This window comes from Pistacia vera, unplaced genomic scaffold (assembly GCF_008641045.1).
Source record: "Pistacia vera cultivar Batoury unplaced genomic scaffold, PisVer_v2 Contig324, whole genome shotgun sequence".
NCBI lineage: Eukaryota > Viridiplantae > Streptophyta > Magnoliopsida > Sapindales > Anacardiaceae > Pistacia > Pistacia vera.
Window position 1 is genome coordinate 290,074 of NW_022196140.1, and position 17,153 is coordinate 307,226.

The window sequence follows — 17,153 nt, forward strand, 5'->3', positions numbered from 1 at the left end:
TTTAAGATGTGGGTTTGTCGGAGGAAGAATTTTAGAGCATTTCGAAAGATCCATTTTGATGTTTACTCTAGCTAAGGTTATGGTAGTGATGGTTTTTTCACGAAAAGAAGGGTTGGAGCCTGCCGTTATGCAAGACAGCCAAATCTTATTATCTAAGCTTGGAGAAGAGGATGTACCCAGGGCTGCAGTTATTCAATTTTTGTCATCAAAAGGTTTGGTTGAGAGGTAATATACTAAAATGTCATCATTGTTCATTTATCCTAAAGAAAGTTTCCTGTAGAGATTTGTGAATTCTTATGATGAAACCCCCAGCTATTGAAGCTTTACAAAGAGAAGTTGGATCCTTCAAGAAAGCAAAATCACCCGCATAAAGTGAGATGGGCTAAGAGTTGTATTTTTCGGTGTGAAACCAAATCGTTGGCATTTTTTAGGTGTTGATTGATCTTTATAAATGCTTTGTTTCCTATCTTTCAAGCTCCAGTCAGAGAAGCAATTAGTCCTTATTAATTACAAAATCTTTGCAATATTGGTTCCCTGTTGTTATTTCTCTCTTACTAAACCATAAGCCAAAATGTGTTTCAATGTTTAACCCTATAACATGCTACAGATCTCTGTCTTTGCCAAGTCCTGTTACAACAATGCTTCTTGTTTGTTTTTCTACTCTAACCCAAATGAAGAAGATCCCAAGAACAGCTTTTGCTCAGTCTGCAAACTAGTGTATGATGTTATTTCCTGCACATAGATCATTCTCTGGAGAAATTGTCCTTTCCCCTTAAAAAGTTGTGCAAAAATGAAGCTCAGTGACGTAAGGATATGAATGAATGTTAATCAATGTTGGTCATTTTCTATCATATATTAAGGTGTACATGAACGGGTCTCCAACGCCACTAGGAATATCATCTATGTTTTGGCTGTGACATATGTACATGATGTATTAAGAAGATTGAACTGTAGGAAAATTTGTTTGTTTATCGTACTTTTGTTTCATGGTGCAAGGAAGAACTTCACTTAAGGTCTTCTCGTTTGATTTTGGTCAACCCTTCTATTCTTTTGAAGATTCTTCCATTTGAAGTGACAATGGCTCATTATCAATGATGCAAGTCTAGTTACATACTAGCGTGCACAACCTTTAAAATGATGGTTTTAATTATTTTAAGATTGTAAGATCGATTCAAATTTAGCTTTTTGTATTTGATTATTATTGGGTGTTAAATGGATCATAGAATAAGTGGTGGGGTGTTCCTACTCGTGGCGTTCATTTTTCAATCTCAGCCGTTGGATTTTGATTTCTCGCCTCTGTGTATTATTATTAAAGTATTTATGGATTGTGACTTTTGATTTTAGGAGAAAATTTTCTTATCCTTTGTTGTTAATTATTTTTAATTTAATATTAAATGAAAACTAAAAAATAAATTGATATTTAGATATGTATAAAAATTTTACTACATGCTAATTCAATTTTTTTATTATGATATTTATAATTATCTCTGGTTCAATTTTTGTCATTATCCTAGTATTGGAATAATGTAATGAGTAAACCCAAGGTTTGGCGAAATGGCAAGTTCCCACCCTTGGTTTCATAAATTCTAGAATCTCACCCTTAAAATAACATTGTTAGTGACTGTTAGATCCTAACATATATGCAAATGATACTATTACTAAACTGCCCTCTCATCTTTTTCTTGTTCTTCATCTCACCAGCTCCAAATCCTCTTAAAGTCATGGCCACCATCGTCGCTGCCACCACCATCCCAAAACTCATCCACATTCTTCCCATAATCTATTTTCCCAGTATAAAATAGAGAATCTATTCTCTTTTTCACAGAAAAACAGATTCGGTGTTAGTTGTGGGCATGGCTTTTCTCCGAGCAAGTTGTGGGCATGGCTTTTCTCCAAGCAAGTTGTGGGCGTGGCTTAGGAGTGCAGAAATCCGATGACAAGGGGTCGTTGACGACCTGATTACAACAACAATCAACCAAATACAATAAGCAATTAGGAGCAAGTGTTAATTGTGTTTGATTTGAGTTGAAAATTGGTGGTGGCGAGGCTTCCAAGTGCATAGTAGTCACGTAAGAATAGCTGCGACAGCTGGCGAACAACGAGCTGGTGCGGCTAGGGGGTTATGGGGATTTGATGAGGGCGGGGGGATGATGCCGACAGTAGTATCAGGTGGGGTGTTGGTGCCTTCAATCAGCCGAAATCTGGCCAGGGAGCAGCAATCGCGCGAAGCAAAAAGTTGTGGTGGCCGGCGATTTGCGGGATCAACAGGGTGGGGGATAAAGGGCAAGAGAGAGAGGTTTTGGAAGAAACGAAAATATTAAAATCTGTTAAATGACTATTTTAGCCTTTATTTGTTAAAATAAATAAACGGTGTTAATTTAAGGGTGGGAACTTGGCATTTCACTAAACCTTGGGTGGGAAAATGTTGTTTGCTCTAATGTAATCCACTCTTTCATAATTTGAGTTCCATTATTTATTTATTATTATTATTTTTTTCATTCTACTTATATTTATGGTACTGTAAGTTTGTACCATAACAAAACCTGTCTACAAAAGGTCAATAGATTTTGACATTTTGTGTGGGAAGGGTAATACTATCCTATCAAACAAATCTCATCAACATGTCAACGAAGGACTTTGACTAAACATAAATGATCATTCTTTCATAAAGAACAATCATTCCTTATGAAAAAACAATTCGGTCATTCTATTCGAAGGAACGATCATTCCTTCATAAGGAATAACTGTTCCTTTATAAGAACGAGAATGGTCGTTCCTTAGAGAGGAACGTATGAACAGTCGTTTTTTGGGTCTAATCAAAATCAGTTTGTGCCTTAGGTGTGGTGGGGTTGCCAACTCAGTTGCCACATCAAGGTTTGTGAGAGAAATTTGTAAGATTCGTTTGTCAACTTATCTTTATTCATGTGAGAAATTGATTTTTTTTAACTTTTTGGGTGGGAAAATCACTTACGCCAAACCTTGGATGGGAAATTGTCATCCTCCCTTTCCAAAACCCAAAAAGTTCAATACAAAGAAGAGTTCATCCGAGTGAGTGTACATTAGCTCAAGGGTTTTGGCAGCTTATACAGAAATCAAAAGGTTCGCTCCACTAGAGAAGACACCTTCTCTCAAGAATAGTAAGTTTGTTTTCTCAAAGTCTTTAATTCCAATTCCCATGTTATATTTTCTCTGCAAAACCATTTGCCATGTATCACCAACACACCAATTGCATTGTCTTCAAAACTACAAATCAATGTTATTTACGAAATAAGTCTCGACTACTTCAAATCTACACTCTTTTACTTTTTCTTACCTCATAAATTCATATGGGTTCTCTCAAGAACCTGCTTCATCTATCTCCCAATGTGTTAAATTTAAATCCCCAGAAAGACCCGACTCTGTCATTGCCATGTTCAACTGCCTTTGTTTCTCTAAACCACAAATTTTAGACCTCATCAAAAGAGAGCCCAAATTACTTTTGGCTAATCCTGAGAAAACCCTTTTGCCAAAACTTAATTATTATTACTCTGTAGGCTTCTGAAAGTCAGATGTTGCTTGTATATTTTCCATATGCCCTCGTATATAAAATAGAAGCTTAGAAAAGTTTATAATCCCTACTTTTAATGACCTTAGTAATCTGCTTCAATCTAGAGAGAAGGCCATTATTATTGTTAAACGCAATATGCGTTTTCTCTGCGGGGATATAAACTTTTGTATTGCTCCTAAGATCGATATTTAGCAAAGCTATGGTGTGCCTGATTCAAATATACGCACATTACTGTATATTTGGCCTCGTGTTTTTACAACAGGGATGAGAGTTTTTAAAAATGTTGTGGAGGTAGTAAAGGAAATGGGTATCAATCATTTGAGATCACAGTTTGTTGTAGCAGTTGCTATGAAAATGATAATCTACAAATCCCTTTGGGAAAAGAAACTCAAATTTTATAAGATGTGGGGTTTGTCGGAGGAAGAGATTTTAGTAGCATTTCGAAAGTATCCATTTTGATGTTTACATCTGAGCATAAGGTTATGGTAGTGATGGGTTTTTTCACGAAAAAGAAGGGTTGGGAGCCTGCCGTTATAGCAAGACAGCCAAATCTTATTAATCTAAGCTTGGAGAAGAGGATTGTACCCAGGGCTGCAGTTATTCAATTTTTGTCATCAAAAGGTTTGGTTGAGAGGTAATATACTAAAATGTCATCATTGTTCATTTATCCTAAAGAAAGTTTCCTGTAGAGATTTGTGAATTCTTATGATGAAACTCCCCAGCTATTGAAGCTTTACAAAGAGAAGTTGGATCCTTCAAAGAAAGCAAAATCACCCGCATAAAGTGAGATGGGCTAAGAGTTGTATTTTTCAGGTGTGAAACCAAAATCGTTGGCATTTTTTAGGTGTTGATTGATCTTTATAAATGCTTTGTTTCCTATCTTTCAAGCTCCAGTCAGAGGAAGCAATTAGTCCTTATTAATTACAAAATCTTTGCAATATTGGTTTCCCTGTTGTTATTTTCTCTCTTACTAAACCATAAGCCAAAATGTGTTTCAATGTTTAACCCTATAACATGCTACAGATCTCTGTCTTTGCCAAGTCCTGTTACAACAATGCTTCTTGTTTGTTTTCTTACTCTAACCCAAATGAAGAAGATCCCAAAGAACAGCTTTTGCTCAGTCTGCAAGACTAGTGTATGATGTTATTTCCTGCACATAGATTCATTCTCTGGAGAAATTGTCTCTTTCCCCTTAAAAAGTTGTGCAAAAATGAAGCTCAGTGACGTAAGGATATGAATGAATGTTAATCAATGTTGGTCATTTGTCTATCATATATTTAAGGTGTACATGAACGGGTCTCCAAGCGCCACTAGGAATATCTATCTATGTTTTGGTACTGTGACATATGTACATGATGTATTAAGAAGATTGAACTGTAGGAAAATTTGTTGTTTTATCGTACTTTTGTTTCATGGTGCAAGGAAGAACTTCACTTAAGGTCTTCTCGTTTGATTTTGGTCAACCCTTCTATTCTTTTGAAGGATTCTTCCATTGTGAAGTGACAATGGCTCATTATCAATGATGCAAGTCATAGTTACATACTAGCGTGCACAAACCTTTAAAATGATGGTTTTAATTATTTTAAGATTGTAAGACTGATGAGCAACCAAAGGGAAAGGTTTACCGTAGGAAGAAGTGGAGTAAGAACAGGGGAATAATTGACATTTAGGAGGTTAGAAGAATTTGTTATGAAGGGACAGGTGGCCTATGGAGAGTGGAGAGAGAGAAATTCTGTTATGAATAAACTTAGGTGCAGGAGGGAATAAAAGGGGAAGAAGGGAAAAGGGAGAGGCATTTGAAAAAGTTGATTAAGGATGGATAGGGGAGGTGACTGACCCTCGAAGTCAGTATTATTTTTCTGTTTTCCTTCTTTACTTAGATTAGCTTATTTACTGGATTCTCAGTTGTGGAATATTGTAACAGAGTCTGAGTATTTTGGATGTACTGTTTTACTGCCATTAACATAGAGAATTCTTGTTTTGACTGTGAGTGTGATTGGGACTGTACTAGATTGCAGTATATTTGATAAGTTACAGGTCAGGATCTCATCAAGTGGTATCAGAGCACTGAGTTCTGGGGTATGGTCTTGACAAGAATGGAGTCTAGAATTGATAACATGGAAAAAGAAGTTACGAAGTTAGGAGTTGAGATGGGTACCATTCGGGAATGTTTGGTTGAGATACAATCATGGGTGCGAAGAAAGGATGAGAAAGAAACAGGGAGAACTGAGATGCGTTCATCGGAAAATCTTCGGTCTCATCAGGAAGAAAATACAGACGGAGCAAACGGGTCTGGCAATAGTAACCAAAACCTTAATGAAGTGACAAGAAGGAAGTTGGAAATGCCGATATTCTCCGGTGAAGATCCTTACGGATGGATATTTAGAGTGGAGCGCTACTTCCACCTCAATGGAATAAATGAGGAAGGAAAAATGACAGCAGTAGCTGTCTGTATGGAGGGTGAAGTAATTAATTGGTTCTAGTGGATGGAATCCAGAGCTCCGGCAAGTTCATGGGCTATGTTTAAACTGGCACTACTTCAGAGATTCAGTGGGTCTCAAGAGCTCAACCCGTATGAGTCATTAATGGCCATGAAGCAGACTGGTTCAGTTATGGAGTTTCGACGTCAATTTGAAGCTGTCGCGGCATTGCTGGTAGGGGAGAAGGAAGAGATATTACAAGCAGCCTTTATCAATGGATTAAAAATTGAAGTAAGGGTTGAAGTCCGTTTAGCCCAGCCCACAACCTTAATGCAAATAATAGACCTGGCCCAATGAATTGAGGAGAGGAATCAAGCAATAGAGGAGGCCCAAATGGGATCAATTAAACCCACACGCATTATGGGGCTTGGACCTTCAAATGGACCCAGACCCACGACCCGAGTGGATAGCCCTAACTTGACCCGATTTGAAAATAGCTCAAACCCAAGGTTCCCTAACACGAACAGATTCGAAAATCACATAAACTCCAAACTCCCTAACTCGTCTGAACTCCCAAAATCACACCAATCTTCCAACTTCATTCGACGATCGCCGGAAACGTCAGCACAAGGCTCATCGTCGATGCAGTTCTCCAGTCGTGATTACAACCCATCGACTTTTCGCCCCTATGAACGACCAAACTTCCAGAGAAGAGACTTCCCATTTCGAAAAATGACCGACGCAGAGATTCAAAGAAAAAGGGAGAAAGGGCTTTGCTTCAGATGTGACGGTAAGTTCTCGTTTGGGCACAAATGTGGTGAGAAGCAATTTCAGATCATTTTAGTGGATGAAGAGGAGAGTGATTCAGACCCGATTGGTGGTGGGGAGTCTATAGAATCTGAAATGGAGCAACGACAGGAACAAGTTGAGCTTTCTCTGAGCTCAGTGGTGGGGATTCATGGCCCAAAAACAATGAAACTCAAAGGAAGAATCCAAGGTCAAGAACTAATTGTGTTGATTGATAGTGGGGCTTCCCACAATTTTATTAGTTCAAAGGTGGTTACAGACTTGGGAATTTCGGTGATGGGAACTCAATCTTTTGGGGTCAGAGTGGGCGATGGATATAGTGTGAGATGTGAAGAGGAATGTAAAAATGTTTGTATGGAGCTACAGGGGATAACAATTATTCAGAATTTTTTTCCATTTGATATGAGTAGTGCGGATGTTGTTCTGGGGATTGCATGATTGGAAACATTAGGGGAAACCACCACAGATTGGAGGAAGCAGATCATGAGATTTAAGTTGGACGATCAGATTGTGTGTCTGCGTGGGGACCCATCTCTGAATAAGACCATGGTTTCGCTCAAGGCTATGATTAAGGCTTTACGGAGTGAGGGACAAGGGTGCTTGATTGAGTTCGGTCAGATTCAAAAACAGTGTGATGACAGTGGGGATGTGGATGATCGGATACTGGAAGCGTTACAGATTTTTAATCAAGTGTTTGAGCCACTTTCGGGGTTACCACCTGCTAGGTGCCGAGACCATGCCATTCAGTTAGTTCCAGGGGCTCAGCCACCAAACCTGCGGCCGTATCGGTACCCTTACTATCAGAAGAATGAAATCAAACGTCTCGTCAAGGAAATGTTGGCATCCGAAATTATTAAACCCAGTATCAGTCCCTTCTCAAGTCCGGTTTTGTTGGTTAAAAAAAAGATGGAGGGTGGAGATTCTGTGTGGACTATAGGGCAGTTAACCAGGTAACCATTCCGGATAAGTTCCTCATTCCAGCCATTGATGAATTATTTGATGAATTGGCAGGCGCGACTGTGTTTTCCAAACTCGATTTGAAGTCCGGCTATCACCAAATCTGAGTGAAACCAGAGGATACACACAAAACTGCCTTCAGGACACATGAAGGGCACTATGAGTTTGTGGTAATGCCATTCGGCCTCACCAATGCACCGACTACTTTCCAAGCAGTGATGAATGAAGTGCTCAAACAGTATTTACGAAAATTTCTGCTGGTTTTCTTTGATGATATATTAATATATAGCAAGGAGATGGGCGACCATGTGAAACACCTCAGCCTTACCCTGCAGATCCTTTTAGACAATCAATTGGTGGTCAATAGAAAAAAATGTAAGTTTGGGCAGTCACAGTTGGAATATTTGGGGCATGTGGTCTCAGCTCAGGGTGTTTCGGTTGATCCTTTGAAAATTGAGAGTATCACCAAATGGCCGGAACCGAGAGATGTCAGGGCACTCAGAGGGTTTTTGGGATTGACGGGATATTATCGTCGATTCGTTCGAGATTACGGAAAAATAGCCCTACCACTCACTGCACTATTAAAGAAAGATTCGTTTGTGTGGAATACAGCAGCCCAAGGGGCTTTTGAGGAATTAAAAAGAATCATGACCAGTGTTCCTGTTCTTCGGATGCCGAACTTTACGCAAGAGTTTGTCCTGGAAACCGATGCTTCAGGAAGTGGATTAGGAGCTGTGCTGATGCAACAAGGACGTCCGATTGCTTTTCTCAGCAAAGGTTTGTCTTTAAACTCTAAGTTGAAGTTAGTTTATGAAAGGGAACTAATGGCGATTGTACTGGCTGTGCAAAAGTGGCGGCATTATTTGTTGGGTAGGCGTTTTATAATTCGGACGGACCAGCGTAGTCTTCACTTCCTTACTGAGCAGAAATTATTGAGTGAAAATCAGCAAAAATGGGTTATCAAATTGTTGGGGTTAGACTTCATCATTCAATATAAACCAGGCGCTCAGAACAAGGCAGCAGATGCCCTTTCGCGGATGCCAGACACGGTCGAACTTCATGCTGTTTCTGTGAGTTACTTTTCGGGACTGGAGGGTTTGGAGGATGCCATTCAAGGTGATGATAAGTTACGGGGCATAATACAACAGCTCTTGACAGACCCCAATAGTCATCCTCCTTTCAGGTTACTGGGCCACCATCGGCTGTACCATAACAGATTGGTACTGCCGAAATCTGGATCTCACATCCAGAAAATTTTACAAGAGTTTCACGCATCACCCATCGGGGGCCATTTGGGCTTCTTCCGGACATATAAACGGCTAACAAGTGTGGTATTTTGGGAAGGTATGAAACAGGACATCAAAGAATTTGTGGCCACTTGCCCGGTTTGCCAACAAAGTAAGTATGATGGCATGAGTCCAGCGGGTTTGCTTCAGCCGCTACCGATTCCTAACCAAGTATGGGAAGACATATCTATGGATTTCGTCATGGGGCTTCCGAAGGCTAATGGGGTTGATACAATTCTGGTCGTAGTTGATCGTTTGACTAAATATAGTCACTTTTTAACCCTCAAACATCCCTACACAGCCAAGATAGTTGCTGATTTGTTTATCAAAGAGGTGGTTCGACTACACGGGTTTGCTCGTACCATTGTTTCCGATCAGGATAGAGTCTTCATGAGTAACTTTTGGAGTGAACTGTTTAAACAATCAGGGACCCAATTACACATGAGTTCAGCGTACCACCCACAGACAGATGGTCAGACAGAGGTTGTAAACCGTTGCTTGGAAACGTATCTCAGATGTTTTGTCAATGGTCAACCCTGTTCATGGCCAAAATGGGTTCCATAGGCAGAATTTTGGTTCAACACTACGTATAACCACTCCACCGGCATGTGTCCTTTTAAGGCTCTCTATGGCCGAGAACCCCCAACAGTGTTGCGTTATTCAGACCACACTTCCGTTGTCAACGAAGTGGACCAGCAACTCCAGCAGCGCAACCAGGTGCTTGACGAGTTAAAAGACCATCTCCTCAAGGCCCAACATCGCATGAAAACTTCGGCGGATACTCATCGCCGAGAAGTTACATTTGAGGTAGGGGAATCTGTGTACTTAAAGTTACAGCCATATAGATTACGGTCTCTAGCCCGTCGATATAATGAGAAGCTCAGTCCATGGTTTTATGGCCCATTGTCATCACAGAAAAAATTGGGGCAGTCGCATATAGGCTGGCACTGCCATCCTCCGCACGTATTCATAATGTCTTTCATGTGTCGCAACTTAAAAAAGCTATGTTCCCTATCACCAATAGTCAGCCTTTACCAGCAGGTCTCAATGAAGACCTCATTCTACAACTTGAACCTGAAACGGTTCTCCAGAAAAGGAAACTCCTAAATGGGCATTGGGAGGTGCTAATTCAGTGGAAAGGTTTACCTTCCTTTGAAAATACTTGGGAAGATTTTGAAACTATTCTCAGCCAGTTTCCTTCATTCCACCTTGAGGACAAGGTGGTTCTCCTTGGGGAGGGTAATGATGAGCAACCAAAGGGAAAGGTTTACCGTAGGAAGAAGTGGAGTAAGAAGCAGGGGAATAATTGACATTTAGGAGGTTAGAAGAATTTGTTATGAAGGGACAGGTGGCCTATGGAGAGTGGAGAGAGAGAAATTCTGTTATGAATAAACTTAGGTGCAGGAGGGAATAAAAGGGGAAGAAGGGAAAAGGGAGAGGCATTTGAAAAAGTTGATTAAGGATGGATAAGGGAGGTGACTGACCCTCGAAGTCAGTATTATTTTTCTGTTTTCCTTCTTTACTTAGATTAGCTTATTTACCGGATTCTCAGTTGTGGAATATTGTAACAGAGTCTGAGTATTTTGGATGTACTGTTTTGCTACCATTAATATAGAGAATTCTTGTTTTGACTGTGAGTGTGATTGGGACTATACTAGATTGCAGTATATTTGATAAATTACAGGTCAGGATCTCATCAAAGACAAACCCCAAACACTCTTAATATCTTGTTTGTTTCCCTAATTGTTTTGTTCATGACTGAAGCTTTCAACTCAATAATGTTTCCCTAATTGATGACAAGTGATAACTATTGTATTGATTGTCATCAATAACTCATAATACTCGCAAGATCCTCAGTAAATGTAAATGAACTGATAACAAAACATCATAATAGCATCTAAACTACTTGAAGAACATTTCATTGGGCGAAACGGGGGTGGTTTAGGGCGAAGAGGCCAGATCTATTCAATACTCCCCTTGCAAGCTACAAAATATTTTTTATTCTTTCATTTTCATTTCCATAGAATCTTGTCAAATAATTCCCACTGGTAATAGTACGTCAAGAGAATGTCAAGACTTAGTACCATAAAGGCATTCAAAAAACATGTAAAAACATAAAACTGTTGCATTTGGATGATTACAACATGTAAGCGACAACTTATTAATCTCAAACTCAACTCGACAAAGGCTGGCAAATCTAAAATCAGAAAAACTAAAGAGTGACCAACAGTCTCTTAGTTACAATGATAAAAATACATTATTGCACTTCACCTTGAGATGCTTTCTTAATGAGAAAGGAAGACATTTCCATTGAACCTTGAAATGTGTGTTTTTTGGAGACAGCTTTGAAGATTTAAGGTAAACAAAGCAAACTAGATACATGTAACCAAGAGTGAGCAAGATCGAATATTCTAGTGATACAAAATCATGCATCAAAATATCATGCTTTAGTCAAGAGACAAAGAACAACAGAAAAACAAAAATTGCAGAAAGGTGATCTTGTGTCTTCGAGATGACTGTAGTATTCAAGTGACAATTTTTATCTTCAAGTTGACTTGGGTTGACATACGAACTAACCAGACACAATAATTTCTAAATTTCACTAAAGTCATTAACTCATTGAGCTTCCTTTTCAAATGTTTTTCTAATGGGGAAGAAGTAAATAAGCATGTCTTCCAAAAACATCACATATATCAAGGAAATTAATGTCAACCAAAGGTAACTAGTCGCAGAGTTGTAACAAGACTAACAAAGCCAAAGATCACAGATTGATACATGATTACACATCACATTGCAGAGCCTGTGCTTTAGTCAAGAGACAACATGTCACAACATGAAAACAGAAATTGCAAATAACTCATAACTAATCTGGACTAGATGCCAATCTGAATACATATAATTTAACTAGATCATGTAACACTATCATTCTGATGCCAACATATTACAAATGTTGATTTCCTTTCACTTTGCATCTTTGAAAGATTTAACTTCTCTATACAACTTCATTAACTGGGGCGCTTCATCATAACGATTCACAAAACTCTATAAGAAGTTTTCTTCAGAAAGTTTAAACGATGTAACCAGGTTATAGGGATTATTCTTAAGCAAATCTGTGGATGACAAATATTGAAAAACTGAAGCACGAGGGATTATTCTCTTCTCCAAGCTAAGTGAGAGAAGATTATACTGCTTCAGAATGACAAAAGGCTCCCAACCCATTTTGTTCACAAAAAAAGTATCACTGCCATTATCTTATCCACAGATGTAATCATACACCAGGGATTCTTTCGAAATGTCGTAAGAATCTCTTCCTCAGACCAACCCCACCTCTTGTAAACATCAATCTTCTTATCCCACACAAATTTGGGAATTACCAACATTATATAAATAGCAGTAACAAACTATGATCTTATAGTATTGATGCCCATTTCCTTTACCAAGTCCACAGTCTCTTCAAATTGACTAGAGTCATTTATAAATTTTGAAGGCCAATTACTAAGTAACCTAACAATATTCGATTCAAGCACACCATTTTCTCGTAAATAACTGACTTTAGGTGCAATCAATTTTTGAAGATCACGATAAAGAACCCTTGGAGAGTGTTTAATAGCAGTAATAGCCTTTTCACTAGATTGAAGCAAGTTACTAAGGTAATGAAAGAAAGGGATTATTTGGTTTTTTAAGCTCCTTTGTAAGATAGCAGGGTCCTGACATAAAAGTTTTGCACGATCACGACTTGAAATGCCTTTGGAGTGAAAAAAAACTGAAGTTTTGGCAAAAGGATTTTATCAAGATTGCACAAAGGCATTTTTGGGCATTTTTTGATGAGGTCTGAGATTTGAGTTTCTGAGAAGCCATTGCTCTTGAAAAAGTTTACCACCGAGTCTGGTCATTATGGAGTATCAAATTGAACTTTTTTGGATGCCTTTAGACCAGATTCAAAAGACAACCCACATGAATTAATAAGGTAAGAGACAGCAAAAGATTGTTTATCCGAGTTGCTTGAGATGTATTTGACAAAAATTGGACACGAAAAATCTTGAAATTTATTAGGGTTTAATAGAGATAAGTTAGCGTATCTTCCATGACTATGAAGTAAATTTCTAAAGAGAAAATTAAACATCATAGTTGCAAAAGTGATTGAACAAACTCACCAATGCTTGAGAGTTGAGAAAATTTCTTTGAAATCTTACATTAATTTGTATTGCCATTGAACTTGAAATCTTGAACAGGTGAAAGTAAAACCTGGAGCGCTTGGATCATATAGTATTTTATTAGAGGGGTATATTATATTAACGGAAAGAAATATCATGTTATAAATTACTGAGAATGTTTAGAAAATGTGTTTGGTTGATTTGAATAAATTAGTGAATAATATGTATGGTTGCGAAGATAAATGGATGAGTATATTATATAGATTACTAAATTGCCTTTTTTTTTTAATAGTAATATAATAGTATTTTTTGAATATCTTTTTTAACCTCCTACATTTGAAATTTTGCTAAAACACCCCAATCATATAAAACTTTAATTTACAGCAAAATCATACCCACCCACCCCAACCCACTGCCAGCAGCCAGCCACCACTGTCGGTCATCGTCTACAGTCGACATAATGGCACATAACTGGCCGTATATGGTCGATCGTGAGCTAACAAAGTTGAAAATGGCTCCATGGCCAGAAAACGACCAGATCTATGACCATTTCACGACCATAAAAATGCTAGATCTGGCTGTTTCCAACCATGGATCACAGATCCATGGCCAAAAAAGGTCTTACCAGCGCACAACAGCCAGATCCCGCCGGTCGTGCACCATTATGACGACTGACGCTGACAGCCCGCGGTGGTCTTGGGTGGTTGGGGATATTTTATTAACTTTTAAACTTTTTTATGGCTGGGGTATTTTAGCTAATTTCTCAAATGTAGGGGGGGTTGAGAATTGTTATTTGGTAGACATTTGAGAGTAATTGTGCCTGATAATCAGTAGAAAAATCAGTAGAAAAATCAGATTACCCCAGTAATGTTTTAATAATGGCCCCTAATAAGGTAATAAGATTACCCCCCACATTACCAAAAGTAAACATTATTTGTAATAAAAGATTACCATCATATTTTATTACTTACAAACCAAATACTGGAATCTTATAAAATAAAAGAAGATTACTCCCGTTATCTTATATACACCTGATCCAAACAGCTCTAAATGGTAAGTTTAGAATTGCAGGCGGACTTCACATATTTATCGGTCCAACCAAATCGTATGCTTCAAATAAGGTAATGCATTATTTTGGTGCAAGACAATTGGAGCTCTTGTAAGTGTGGCTTTCAAAATAGCCTTTCTCATCCATAACTACAGAAAATACCTGTACACACCCTACCCTTAGAATTTTCCTTTAAATATCAGACTTGACTTATTTTGACTAACACAATTACAAATATACCCATGGTCATCATTCAGATTTGACCAGTTTACCCTCAGTGAATTTCTTTTAATTTTGCTTGAAATCAAGAAGAAAATTAAACAAAAGTTAAGAACTTTGACTAAAAAACTTATAGATTCTGAAGCAAATTAAGAACAAAAGTTCGGAAACTAGACAACCCAGATGAAAAAAAGAAAAAAGAAAAAACGAAGTCAGATATAGAGAAAAGAAAAAAAAGGTAAGTGGATGCTTACTTGGATTTGGNCACAAATTTCCAAAGAATGTTGGATTATATAAATATGAATTGATCTCTTCCCTATAAATTTAAATAAGTAAATTTATGTTCTCTGACCATTGTGATGAATAAAACATAATTTGTGACATACCACATCACGCTCAGCTGATTTACTGATGGGATCTGACTTCAATTCTGTTGCCAATGGCTGATCTATTAAATATAATGTATAAGAAAAAAAAAAGGATTAGATTTTTTCATGGCATCAAATTACAGAAAACTAAAAAAAAGGGAGCACTTAAATACGCACAAATAAATTCAAGATAATCATCACATCAGAGAAGCAAAATCAGATAACAATACAGGGAAATCGAGTTTGACAATCAAAACTCTAATTAATACAATCGATGGTTAAAGGTATAAACTTCCCACTTGCATGCCAAAAGTACATCTATCCAGTGAGCTTCAAAAAGATAAATTCATGTATCCATGTCATAATAGTAATCTACTAAATGAGGTAAATAAGACAATTTAAAATCATAAAGTCATTTCCAACAATCCACATCAATTCAATTACTCAGCAATTCAATATCCCAAAACAATAAAATCATCTATCACGAGGGTTAGTAATCTTCATTAAATTTCCAACAGCCCTCAATTGCCTCAACTTCTAGAAATCAGCCTTCCACTAATCACACAGTTCCGTCCACTCACCACATCCAAAATTCCCACTGGGTCAGTCAACAAAGTCAACTTCTTCTTTAAAAGTACTAAACCATAAATCTCGAAAACTCACTTAGCAAAATAAAAACATGTATCACACAAGCAGCCGCTAATTTTCACTAAATTTCAGACGGTTCTTAATAACATCAACTTTTGGAGCATCAAGTTCGCATCCCATTAATAAAACAGCTCCATCCTCTTCATCACATCCAAAAATATCAACTTTTATTTATTAGGATAACAAAGAAATCTCTTAAACCCACTTAGCAAACTCAGTTTTGACACTATGCCCCTCTTGACAAACCCTACAATGTTTGATAAGCAAGGAACTGCCAACTTCTCGTCAACAAAATAACCCCAAAGAATCAGACCCCAAACCATATAAACCAAAACACAGTCCCGCAGTTTCACCAAAAACTTCAAAAGACTAAAAACGCAACACCAGCTAAACACAATGGAAAAAGGGAAAAAAAAAAGTACCTTTCTCAATGTTCTTTTCTCCAGCCATTACAAGTCTTCTTCAAATACCCAATTAGCTCCTGTATATAAAAATATATCTACATATATTAATACTTCAATTAAGATATCCTACAGAAAAAAAAAATTCAGAAAACAATTAAATATAACAAAAATGGACAAGCACGTGTAAGCACACCCTCCAAATTTAATATCTTCCAAGAAAGATTCGATTCCTCTTAAATACAAAGTACAAATATTCTCCTTTTTCTTCTGAAAACGATATATCCTTTAAAAAGAAAAACTTTTTTTGATATTCTGAAGCCAGGAAAAATAATTTATAATAAAAAGATGATCAAAGCTTAGATATTTTTGAGGAAAAAATAATCAGAAATTTGAAATTTCAGGAAAAATAATTTAAAATAAAAAGATGACAAAAGACAAAAGTTTTTATTTCTTTTTGGAGAAAATTCAGTTTCATTGAACCAAAAAAAGGGTAAATTCAAGGGGCAAAAAAAAAAAGCTAAAATATCATAACCCTACTAAGTTACCGGGCATTCAACAATGACAACGATGACAATAACGATGCCCAGTAACGTTACAGGTACCAACATTTTAATTTGTCTAATTAAAGAAAAACAATTTCTTTAAGAAATTGAAGAACCTAAATTAAAAAGAAAATCAGTAAAATAAAAAGTAAAAAATAATAATAATAAATTAAATGAAATTAAACATAAACTACAAAGCAAAATAAAAAATTTTAAAGACAAAACAAAGAAGACTTCACATTCAAACTAAAACCACAAAAAGTTAGAAAAAATTACAAAGAAACCCAAAGCGAGTAACAAACAAACCTAAAATCGACGGATCGAGCAGCCGGAAGCGATCTGAGAGGATAAAGAACCCGATCGGGAAGCCGCACAACCGCTTCCGACCAGCCGACGGACGAAAGGCGGCTTTATACGGCGAGGGAGCGGAGGTCGAGTAGAGTGTGCGGTTCAAAGAGAGAGAAGGAGAGGGAGAGTCGGAGCGGAGCTACGAGAGTGAAGTAAGGGTTAATAAAGGAGAGAATGAAAGGATGAGATTAGTTCCTGCTTTTGAGAAAAAGTGATTGGGACCGTTGGATGTGAGGTATAGGTCAAAAAGAGGAAACGGAAATAGGTACGCACAGTAGGGTGTTCAAAAAATGTAAAAACCGAACCGAACCGCTAACCGAACTGAAAAAACGGTTAACCGAAAAAACGGTTCGGTTACGGTTTGAAAAATCAAAAAACCGAATTTTCGGTTCGGTTACCGGTTCG

General features: G+C 37.6%; 1 long non-coding RNA gene across 1 annotated transcript; it reads right to left on the reverse strand.

Annotated features, from left to right (window-relative positions):
- Positions 1–14,751: 14,751 nt before the first annotated feature.
- On the reverse strand, positions 14,752–16,892 carry LOC116137410. The gene is made up of 3 exons (XR_004129183.1): positions 16,707–16,892; positions 15,877–15,935; positions 14,752–14,886 (listed from the first exon to the last, which is right to left on the reverse strand). It is a non-coding gene; the product is annotated as an uncharacterized LOC116137410 (long non-coding RNA).
- Between the last annotated feature and the right edge of the window lie 261 nt (positions 16,893–17,153).